Genomic DNA, 12,267 nt, shown 5'->3' with positions numbered 1-12,267 from the left:
TGTAGACCTGGAATGCCCAGGTTTGTGGTTGGACTCATGAAAGTGCATAACTCAGAAGAAAGGGAGAAATATAAACAGTTTATAGAGAAGGAAGCCCAGTGAAATGATTTTCATTTCTTTTGGCATCAGGTGATGAGAACTTGGCAGTGCCTCTCTGCTCATTGCAGAGACAAACTTATACAACAGAAGTGTAGTGTGAGGTTTCATTTATAGAATGTTCCCAAATGGACAAAACTAAAACCTGTCAAGTAGCAAAGCAGTATAACAACTATCCTTGAAGTTTTGGGTGGGTGTGGGATGTTAATCACTTCTGGGAACCTGGTTTTCTATTCTGTGGCTGTTGTTGCTGCTTGTTTTTGGAGCGGGAAATGAACTTACAACCTCATACAGGCTAAGCATGGGCTCTACCACTGAGCTATTTAACCTGGTTGGAGGTTAAAGGGAGACTTAGGAATTCTCCAAGCTTCCTGATCTCATAGACATTGGAGTCTAGACAGTTGTGTAAGTACAAACCATTCCTACTTAGAGTGCTTTATGAAGTTTCCATCTTGCTGTGCAGTAAGGATGGCTTATTGTCTTTTCTGTCCATGAACTCAGAGTCTCTCAGACTTCCCTGGCTACCAAGGGCATGACTCCTTCCTCCAATGCTAGAAGAGTGTGGACCATCTCCAAAAAACTGCCAGCTAGAGTTGGCAATTTTAACAAATAAAAAATAAGCTTTCCAATTAAATTTGAATTTCATATAAACAATAAATAAAGTTTTACTGTAATATGTCCCAAATCTGTAGCATGGATAAATAAGCAACTATATATATAATTTAATTTAAAGAATAAATTTGCTAAATTTAACTATACATATCATATATATAATATATATATATTATATATATAGTTTCTTAAATATAGCAAAGCATTGGGTATTTTATTTGACAACCCTATTCCAAGCTCATTTCCTTTGCCCTGTGGATTTAGAGAAGCAGGACAACAAAGAGGAAGGAACAATAAATCAGTTCAAAAGGAAACCAATAACCACTATAACTTGTTTTTTTTTTATTTTCTAGTCTCTTGGATTAAGCCTTAGTTTAAGAACAAATAAGAAAACTTGAACATGGTTTTGAGAATTAAATCTAATGGTATGTGCTTCCATCAGCATCATGACACAAACAAGAGAAGTAACTCCCAGAAACAGGAGAGACTGTTTTTCTTTCTTTTTTTTTTTTTTTTTAAAGTTGAACAAGATCCCTTTGTGATCTAGGCCTGCGTGGTCCAATATGGTAGGCTCTAGCCACATGTGGTTATTTAAATTAATTACAATTAGACAAAGTTACAGATTCAATTCCTCAGTCACCAGCCACATTGCAAGCACTCAAAAGATACATGTGGCAAGAGGCTACCATATTGGGCAATGTTAATTAGAAATATTCCATTAAGGTAAAATGTCCTACTGCTATAGATAACCTGTCTTGTTAAAAACATACATAAGAAAGAAATGACAACTTGGTTGTCAAGCAGCAATTTTGAGGCTGTCTGGAACTGAGGCTTTGGCTTGCTGCACCTGTTGCCTTATCCTAGGCCTTTCCTTTATCACCACAGTTATGAAGCAGTGTCTTCATATTAGAAGAATTTTAGCTGAGTTTCATTGGAGAATTCATACATAGTTACCAAGTTACAGTCCTGATCTGAGACTTCTGGGGGAAGGAGAAGCCTCTGCAGTGAGAGGCAAGAGAAGGGGGTTCCCAAAGCTTCTCTGGTTATCTTGAGACCTGGATGCAGGTTCTTCCCTCTCTGGGTCTCAGATTTCCTTCTATAAAGTCACATTTTGTTCTCATTAAAATAAAATTCAAAACTGAATTTTGAATAAAACCAACACTATACTTTCCAGAGTGAAATACAATCTTAATTCTTTGTTGTGTGATTCCCTATGAAAACATAAAGTCTCTCTCAATGTGAATTTCCCAAAAGTAAAATGGTGTTCATTCCTTAGGATGGTAACAGCCTCAGAATTTAGAAACTGGAGATGATACTTCCAGATTTAGAGTTTGGTTTTTGGGGCTGGCCAGTGTTTCCTGGATAAGAGACTGGAATTAAAAATGAAAAGACATTGATTTAAATCCTTGCAGTATAATACTGAATAAATTATCCTATCACTTTGAACCTCGGTTTTGTTGTTAGTAAAGGCAGAGGTGTAACACCAGCATCATACATTTATTAAGGATACCAATTAAGAGCACAGTAAAAATGCTAGCAATAAGAGAAAACATTTCAAAAGTATCTGTCAATAGTGGAACATGGTGGTGTATGCCTGTAATCTTTGCATGTGGGAGGCTGGGACAGGTTCCAGGGCTATCTGGGCTGGAACCTGTATCAAGACCCTGTATCAAAAAAAGAAAAGTATCTGTCATTGATAATAGTTTTCCTTCTTTTTTGAACTACATAATAGAGTTAAAATAATATTTGTTCTCTTAATTTTAACTCAGTTATAAATGCCACTTAATATTGTATAGTATTTACTGTTCAATTATGAAAACATATATGTTAATTACATTTCATATTGATCAGAAAGAGGTAAAGTATCTTTTTGTTCATTCCTTAAGGTATATTGTTAGTGAAAATTTGTCACCTTCCAAAAAAATTTCAACTAACAAGTATTCTGGTTATCTATTGCAAAATAAACCACAAGAGGATTTAATGTCTTAAAACAGCAATTGATTATTATTTTTCACAGTTCTAGAAATTGTCAACTGGAAAATTCATGCCTTGTGTTTTTCATGCCATTATAGTTATCTGAGGTTATAATGACCTGAAAGAGTAACTGGGTTGGATGTTGTTTAAATAAAAAAGAACAGAGCTAAAATCAAAGTTAACATGGTACAAGAAGGAAGGAATGGAGGAAGAGAGGAAGGGAGGAAGGGAGGAAGGGAGGAAGGAAGGAAAGAAGGAGAGAAAAATATTCATAAACTATTACAATAGAGGAAAAGAAACTCAGTAAAGAATAGGGATCAATTTTAATATAACAAGAACCAGTAGGCATTTACATGGAAATTTACTAGGAGGACACATCACAGGAAAAGTGGAATCTGGCTAGACTGATCAAATAGTATTCTTGCTATGAAAATGAAGAATACAGGATGAGGGATTTGATTAAATACGGAAAATGATTCAATGTTAAGAGCAAGGGGAAATCTGAACTGACTTAGCAGGATTCTTGCTAAAACTAAACAATGTAGATCCGGCAAGGATGGGTACAAGATAGACGCTTCGTGGAGAAGAAGGTTGGGAAGAGTCTGTATAAGGTTTGGTTAAGGAGAGAGCCTTTGTCAATGTCTAGGATGGGTCATTTGAAAGATGGTCTCTTGGCTGTCTGGGAGTCCAACAGAGGCAGTTAACTCACCAAACATAGCCTCTCCATGTGTCTTCAGCATTTCACAGCATGGCAGATGGATCCCTTCCCACGGCAAGCATTCCAAGAGACTCAGGTAGAAACTGCAAATTCTCCCATGAACTGACCTCCAAAGTCTTGGCATATTACTTCCAATGTATTTTAGTGGATAATGGGTCACCTAGATTCAGAGGGAGAAAAGTATATTCTCCCTCTAAAGTAATATGAGGAGCAAGGGGAAGGAATTGATGGCAGTTATTTTTAGAGACTACAACATTCATTCATCAAGTTGTACAATGCCCAGTGACTTCCAAAATGTAAATGACTGGGAACTTTATAAACAGAAGGGAGATAAAACTGATAGTTTATCTATAGGAATGCATGCAAGTTGCCTTGTTTATAAGGGATATCCAAATAGATCAGATGTCTTATAAAGAAGGTAATAGAAAAGATTAAAGAACAAGGATGTATTGACTGACTGGGGAAATGTCCAAATGAGGCTATAGGTACCCCCAGAGAGCTAAAGTCAGAGGTGTTCATAAAAGTGAAAATATATGTGTGAATGCATGCTGGCTGGAAATTTGATAGAAGAAAATGTGGGAGGGTGGTACTGGGGTTTGAACTCTGGGCCTTGCACTTTCTAGGCAGGCACTCTACCTCTTAAAGCCACATTACCCACCCTTTTTTGCTTTAGTTATTTTTTAAATAGAGTCTTGGTTACATGCCCAGGAAGGCATAGACAGCAATCTTATTTATGCTCCTCATGTATCTGGGTTGACAGGCATGTGCCACTAATAAAAACCCAAGTTTTTATTAGTTGAGATGGGGTCTTGTGAACTTTTTGCCGAGGTTGCTTTCAAACCAAAACTGTCTTCTAAGTAGCTAGTAATACAGGCATGAGTCACCACATCCAGCCTTGATAGAAAATACACTAAATCACATTCTTCTTGGTAAATGGTTGTGGATTTTTCAGTGAGAGTTAAACAAAAGTAAAGCATTTATACAGTTGCTCACCACATCAGAACATATCTACCACATCTCTGACCACAGTCGTCTGGTAGGTAAGACAAGGAGTCAAATACATGACAAAGACGTCTAATTATTTGCCCCTGCAGAGAAAAATGTCTTAAACATCAAATGCTGTTATATTTTCTATCTATTTATCCCTGAATAGGATTGCCAGATAAAACACAATACACCAACACACCCACTTATATGTGGATTTCAAATAAAGAGTAATGTTTTAGTATAATATGTCCTAATTATTGAATGGGACATGTGTACATTAAAAATAACACACTACTTATCTTAAATTCTAATTTAACTTTATACTGTATTTTATTTGTTACATCTGTATCTCTATCCCTCAATAAAGTTAGGATTTTATTTTGTACTTTTTCCTTAAGCATATCATGGGGAGAATAACTTTTGCATTTGATTTCAGAATTGTCATATTTTACTAATATTATTAAATCCTTTCATGTGCATTTAGGTAACCCATACCCATTAAAATTATCAAAGGTAAATTGATTGTGAACTTTCATGTGAGGGCATGATGACAAATATCTAAGACATCATCAAGATATGGAACTAAATAGTTATTTACACACATATCTCAGGAGTTCTGCCATCATGGCACATTTGCAGAATTACTGAACATTGACCCCCCCTTGGCAACCATTAATTGCACCTTGTAACAATTAATGATATTTTCTTTCTTTTGGGTTAAGATGAAAACATCTGGTCACCACATGAAAATACTTCATCTATTTAAAGGCAAATGTTATCTCCCAGCTTTTTCTTTTTCAGGCCAAATTATGTCTGCTTATTTTTCTTCTTTGCTGTAGTTCCAACCCTTTTATCATTTCTGTTTTTCTCCTCTGGCATCCTATAAATTTTCCATGTGTCTGATACTATATAGACTTAAGAGATTTAATGTTCTAAAAGACCCTAATAGTAAATATCATCAAAAACATTGCTTTGATTATATAATTCTAATCACTGTTCTAATCATTAAACCTATGATCAAATATAGTTAAAAGCCAATAGATAAATTAACATGAACTTTTTAAAAAAACATGCAAATAATACAAAACAAGGCAGGGAAGAGGAGAACAAACCAGAAGTGATAGCTGAACAAAAAAACCTCCTGAAAATAACATAAGAACCACCTGAATCCAATCACATCAATAACTATTCTTGGAATGAACTTAAAAATCAAGATCCAACTAAATGCAGTCTACAAAAGATACCCTTTAAATGTAAAGATGCATGTAGGTTGATTAAATAATTGGAAAGATACATAGCAAACAAACTGGGGGAATGACAAGGGTAGAGGGGCTATATTCATACCAGATAAAAGTGTTCAAACAAATAGTATAACCAGCAACAAAGAGGGATGTTTCATGATGATAAGAGCATTAATTCTCCTGGAAGACCTAAAAACTTTAAATTTGAATGTACCTAAACAGAGTCTTAGAATATATGAATCAAACTAAAGAGAGAAATACACATTTCTGCCATTATATTAGGGGACTTTAATACTCATCTCTCAGTAATTGATAGAATTACCAGAAGGAAGGAAAGAAAAACTCTGTAAACATAGATTAGGTAACATTATCAACTTGACCTAAGTGACAACATACCTCCCCCCCAATGATAATATATGTATTATGTTCTTGTACCCATACAAGCCATTAAATAAGTCTGAATAAATCCAAAAGGATTCAAATTCTGTAGAGTAAATCTAAAAGGATTGAAATTCTATAGAGGTTATTTTCTGACAATAGAATTAATTAAAAATTCATTGCCTTTGTTATCTTTTAGAGTTTTTAGCTACTATCCATATATATGTTTCCTTTTTTATAAACATACTGGCTATGGTTCTTTGAGTAACTTGCTTATTTTGACATGTTTCCAGTCAATGAACCTATATTTTAAAATCTTTTCTATTCCTTATAAATGTTCCTTATAACTTAAGCAATACAACTATCTGGTCTAGGGATGTATCTCAGTGGTAGAGTAGCCTGTGGGAAGCCCTAGGTTTGATCCCCAGAACCACAAAGAAAAAAAAAAGCATTTCCTCTTTTAAAAAATGTAACTTGCCTGTGTGCATGTGGTTCTGTTGTGAGTATAGACCTGCATTAAGAGTCTATGTGTGAAAGAAATTTCCATAGTTTTATGTTTTTTAGAACTACCTGAGGCATGGAGGATATCAATTTCAGTCATTGTTGCCATGTTTTGATTCATGGGGACATGGAAAAGTCTCAAATCATCTGGAAGTGTCTCCAGTCATTTGGCATTAGTCAGAGTTAGATGTCATTTGAATGTCCTCTGTCTCAGCTCAAAGGTCTCATCAGGCTAAGCTGTTTTTTGCTTTTTTTTTCAGCCATACTTGGGACAGGGTAATATTTAGTAAATTAAACCCTCCAAATTTGGGACCTACTTCCTTAGGCAAATCTTGCCCTCTATTCAAGGTGCTGACCAATAACAGCTCTATATCCCCTAACACTTCAGGATACACAAACCTTCATCCTCTTCCAAATCTAGGGAAAAAGCCATTCATCTTATTCTTCCCTTGACCTAAAAAAATACTTAATTGCTCTAGTTGTCCTTCATCTGGTACAGTCAGTATTATCTCTTTAATAAACTCAGACTTTTTACAACATAGAATAAATAGTGGTATTCAAGAAGAATATGATTTCTGCCCCATAAAGAACCTCTGTTAGAGGGGATGAACCAATTTGTGTTATAACACATATATCCATGAAAATGTCACAATGAAACACCCTGTATAGTTATCTTAAACAAACAAAAATGCCATTTCTTATTTCAAAAATGGAGAATAGGAAGGTAAAACAGATCCTGTCTGGGGGGTGTTTACAGTGGGAGAGGGGAGGATACAAAGAAAAGGTGTAGGAGGGTGAATCTGATAGGAATATTATGTACACAAGTATGAAAATGTATGAGACCTGCTGAAACTATTCCAGGAACAGGGGGAGGAAGGATAAAGAAGAATAATGGAGGAGGTGAATTCAACTATGATATGTTGTAAGAATTTATATAAATGTCACAATGTACCCCCAGCACAATAATAAAAAAATTTTTTAAATAGCTAAAAAAATTTTGCAGCAAATGAATACTAATGTTTATCTATTTTCTGAATCAGGAAATTGGGGAAAATGCAGAGCGCATTCAGGAATTAAGGTCTTAACAAATTATACTGTGTTTTCTTGATGACTTCTCCTTTCACAGAAGCATTTATAGCCAACCCACTATGTGTCAGACAGAAACTAACTTCACCATCACTCCTTTCTCCTATAAAACAAATGTTAGCTTTATCCTTTCCACACCATAATTATTTTTTAAACTAACATTTACTGTGCACTTCTTATGTGTCAAAATTTTATATGTAACTACTTCATTGATCACAAGAAGCCCATAGAGAAATTGCTTTTATCATCCCTGTTTCTCTGATGAGGACAACGACATTTAGAAAGACTAAGACATATATAATCAGCAAGTGGAAGAGTTAGGATTTCAAATTCAAGACGTTTGCCACCAGCAACCTCACTCTTAACTCTGAACCACCAAGTGGTATTGCCTCTCTCCTACAAAAGTGACATGCACTTTAACACACATCATGGAGACACTGCCTCTGCCCCTCCTCTGTCTTCTATTCTCTTTCAGATTTTTATATCTTGATTCATCTTCTGTAATATCTTCCTTTCTCTTTTTTCTCATCTTTCCTTACTCTATTTCATCCCATGCACTGGTGCAAAGGAACCCTCAATAAGACACAGGTCAATTATGACCCCATTGCCAAAAAACTTGGTATCGATGATACCTTCTAGATATCTCATCCTCTGTGAGACTTCTGAGCTTACTTCCCCATTCTGATCTCAGGCATTCTCCTCTATCTGCTCACCACACATTATAAAGAAAGTTTTTTATTTACAATTTCCTGAGTATTCCCTCCAACCCCTTCTACATTCTTTGCTTGAACACATGCTATTTCCTTTCTCAAATTACTCTGACTGATATTCTCTTCAATAGGCCTATGAGTTTGGGAAGTTCCCAGCTTTTCTCAGGAAGACTTTTTTTTAAAGAAACGATAACTAGTTCACATCCATATCCAGTTTTCTCTTTCCCAGATATCCAAGAACACTATACTTTCCAGTCCCCTTAAGTTAAATGCAATCATATGACTAGTTCTAAGCAATTAAATGTAAGTGAAAGTGACACACATCACTTTTGAATTGAGGTATTCAGTCTTCATGTGCCATCTTTGTGTCCCCAACCTTAGAGACCCTGGAAGTCATAGGTCTTAAATAGCAAAGTCAAAAGATGGTGGAGTCTTTATTACCCTGCATGTCTGTGGGGAACAGAACTGTTTACCCACATAGAGTGGTCATAAAATAATAAGAAGAAATAAACATTTGTTTTGGTCTTTTTTCTTGTTTTTTTTTTTTATTATAATATAGTTTAACCTGTCTTTAAAAACACAATATCCTAAACATTATATTTTTCTAAGTATAATTTCTCTATCCTTTAAACCAAGAAATTTATTTAGTTTTTAAGATTTGCCTGCTCCTTGCATCATAGTTATTTGCTTAATTGTCTAGTCCTTCAAACTTCTAGTATGGAGCCCCTGTCTATCAAGGGGCTGCCTCTTAAACACAATGCCTACTATTTGAAAGGCCCTAACGACCTGTTATGGATTTAGTATCCATTGTATAAACCACGCATTCAGACTAGACAGTTAATGAATACTTCTCACACTGAAAACAATGTGACATTTGAGAGAGAGGATACATAATTTATTCATCCAAATTTGTCATTATTTCAAAAAAGTTTAAAAGCATAGCGTATTTCTCTTCCAAGTTGTCACTTATAATCAACAAAGCCAAAATAATTACAGAGAAATATCACAGTTTTAGATATAAAATATTTGGCATTACAGATCTTGCATACTTCCAAACTCATGTAACTATAATTTCAAAATCTTTCTTTTACTATCTAGAATTTAACTAATAATCCTCACTACAATTATCACCTCAGGTGCCATGTACATAATTAGATAACAAAGACAGAATTAGACGAGTGAGAGATAACAGAAACCAAATCACTCCAATTTGAGTGAGATCCCTATGTGAGTAAAATGTATATGTGATGTTCTCTGAAATGGCCTCTTAGATTGATTGCCTTCATCTCTGCTTTTTTCTCAGAGCTAGGTAGGATGAGTGTGATTCAGGGCAAAGTCTAATAGAATTTGTGACATGCCAGCTCAATCATCCAATGCAGTAGTTGTAAACATTCATCTATTTTGGATTGCCCAGAATTTATTTAGCTGTTAATAAGAAATCAAGCAACCAACAAATATTTATTAAGTACTTGTTACATTGAGTTTGTACAGGAACATTGACTCCAGACAATTAAAAAGAATGAGTGAATTACCAGCTCTTGAAGAAATAATCATAAAACATTGAAATAATCTGATAAACAATTTTTGAGAGGAACTGGAAATTCTATTGAGTGAGATGAGGACACAGTGCTCACAGAAGTTAATCAGGTCACATTTTCTATTGCAAATAAAACTCTTCAGAATGAAGTGTCAACTTGACCTGTGACTGTAGAGACAAATCAGACAGTTTAAGATGTGAAGTTAAGGCAAGGATGTTAAAGGATCAGTTACAAAGTTTGTCAACAAAACTCTTTTTTAAAGTGCCTAATGCACTTCCTAGAAATCTCTGGGCAGTTGTATCTTCCTTCTGACTAATTGTAAGACACAGGCGATTCAATGTATCTGTTCTAGAGATCAGTCCAGTGCTGTGTTTTAAAGATGAGACCTTCTCTGGACTTATTTATAGAAAGAGATACATTTAGTGCAAAGATACTAAGTAGCTTGCAGAATCAAGGAAAGGCTGAACCAATAGGGCTTCAGAGGAAGAGAATTCAAGGATAGCTGTCAGGATTGCAGGAACTCATGGAAAATCCCTCTAGAACTCTAGAGAAGAGGATTTCTCCTTAGAAGGAAGGCTATGGTGACAACCAGCTTCCTTCCCTGTCACCCTGTAATCCAGCCTTGCTAACCTCATTTGGGTCTGAGCTTGGGTAGGTAGAGCATCCATTTGACAATCAAGTGGATATGCTAGTTACCAAAGAGGCAAAGGGAGACATGGTCTCCCCAAACCAAACTGATTCCAAGTTTCTTCATCTTCTTTATTTTGTGGTTCTGAATATGACTGTTATTTAGTATTTTGATGCAGGGCCTTGCTATGTAGCTCAGGCTAGTCTCGAATTCTAATCTTCCTGCCTCAGCCACTTGAGTGCTGGAATTATAGGTATGCATCATCATCTTCTTTAAAGCAAGGATGGCTGACTAGAAGAACTTTTGAACTTGACAGCTCTCATGTTCCTTAGTGTCTTTCACTAAAGCCAAAATCTTCCACACTTAAGCTGTATTTCCAAAATATGTGCTAATGACAATTGAAATACCTGTATTTGTCTAAAAAGGACAAAACTATGTATAATTATTTTTCACTATATTTATATGATCATGGGTGAGTCTCTTAAGGATTTCAATGTGTTCAACTAAGGAATATCCTAAATGGATTGATAGGAACCCCACTACTAATCAAAGAGTCTACATCAGATCAATTTAGATTTAAGCATAAATACCTGGCTTCCTGTAGAATAATCCAGAGTAAACATATGTCTGTCTACATATGGCAGTACTGGGGATTGACTTTAGGGTCTCATGCTTGTTATACAGGTACTTTACCATTTGAGCCACTCCATCAGCCCAGAGTAAGTGTTTTTATATCCTCAACCATTTGATCTCATATTTTAAGCACTGTTATCTATACTATTGGTTAAAGCTGTAATATTAGACCACGCTGTACTAATAAAATGAGTAATTGATTGCTTCTGTAAATAAAAGTCATGATCTACACAATAGAGATTTTAAAACCCCAAATGGCTTTTTAAGAGAATATGGCCCTAGATAAACCATGCACCTTAAGTACATGACATCTAAATGTAGAATCAAGGAGGGGAGGTGGAAGGGGGAATTCAAAAAAATAAAAACAGTGTCAAATGTACAAGAATAGAGGTTTGATGTTTGGTGGTAAAACACCAACATATATTTTGAGTTGTATAACACCATCTGCTCCACTTCAATCATAAATTGTAGCACTTTGATTTTCCTGTACTGTGTTTATGTGTACTCACCTTTCATGCTCAGAGTATCTCAATTATAATGTTCCTTCCAGAAGCAGAGATTGTTCTCTCCTTTCAATTCTGCACCAGGCATTTTAGGTCACCCTCTCTCCATTAGAAGTTGTTGTGCGGCTTGTACATCCAGGAATTATTGGGTTTAGAATCAGCCTTCAGAATAGTACTTTTATTTTTATTTAAAGAATCAATTGCCTGTTTTGTGATTGTAAAACACATATTAGTAAGAAGCTTGGGAAACATGATAAAGATCATCAACTGGGATTAAATGTTTACAATATTTTTCTTTCATCCTAGTATGGGGGCGTATCATGCTTATAAGTCGGCTCATATACAAAATAGTCTTTGTGGTCTTAATGGATGCATGGAATTCTTTCCTAGTTATCCAGTACTGGTGTTCAAACTGCTTTCATGTGTAGTCTCTTTCTCAAAGATCGAAGAAATGCTTTCACTGGCAATACTTCTTGGCATTTTACAACTGGTAAAACAGGCGTTACCCCTAAAATACAAGCTGAACATACATTGAAATGAATAAAGCAACACAAAATCCTCTGACACTCCTCAGTGAGCTTTCCAGTCTCTGCCTAGAGATGAAATGTCTCTGCTGAGAAAGTTTATGGTGATATTTTGGCCAACTTTTACCATTGAAAGCA

Source organism: Castor canadensis, chromosome 4 (assembly GCF_047511655.1).
Source record: "Castor canadensis chromosome 4, mCasCan1.hap1v2, whole genome shotgun sequence".
Classification (NCBI taxonomy): domain Eukaryota; kingdom Metazoa; phylum Chordata; class Mammalia; order Rodentia; family Castoridae; genus Castor; species Castor canadensis.
This window is presented reverse-complemented; position numbering follows the sequence as displayed.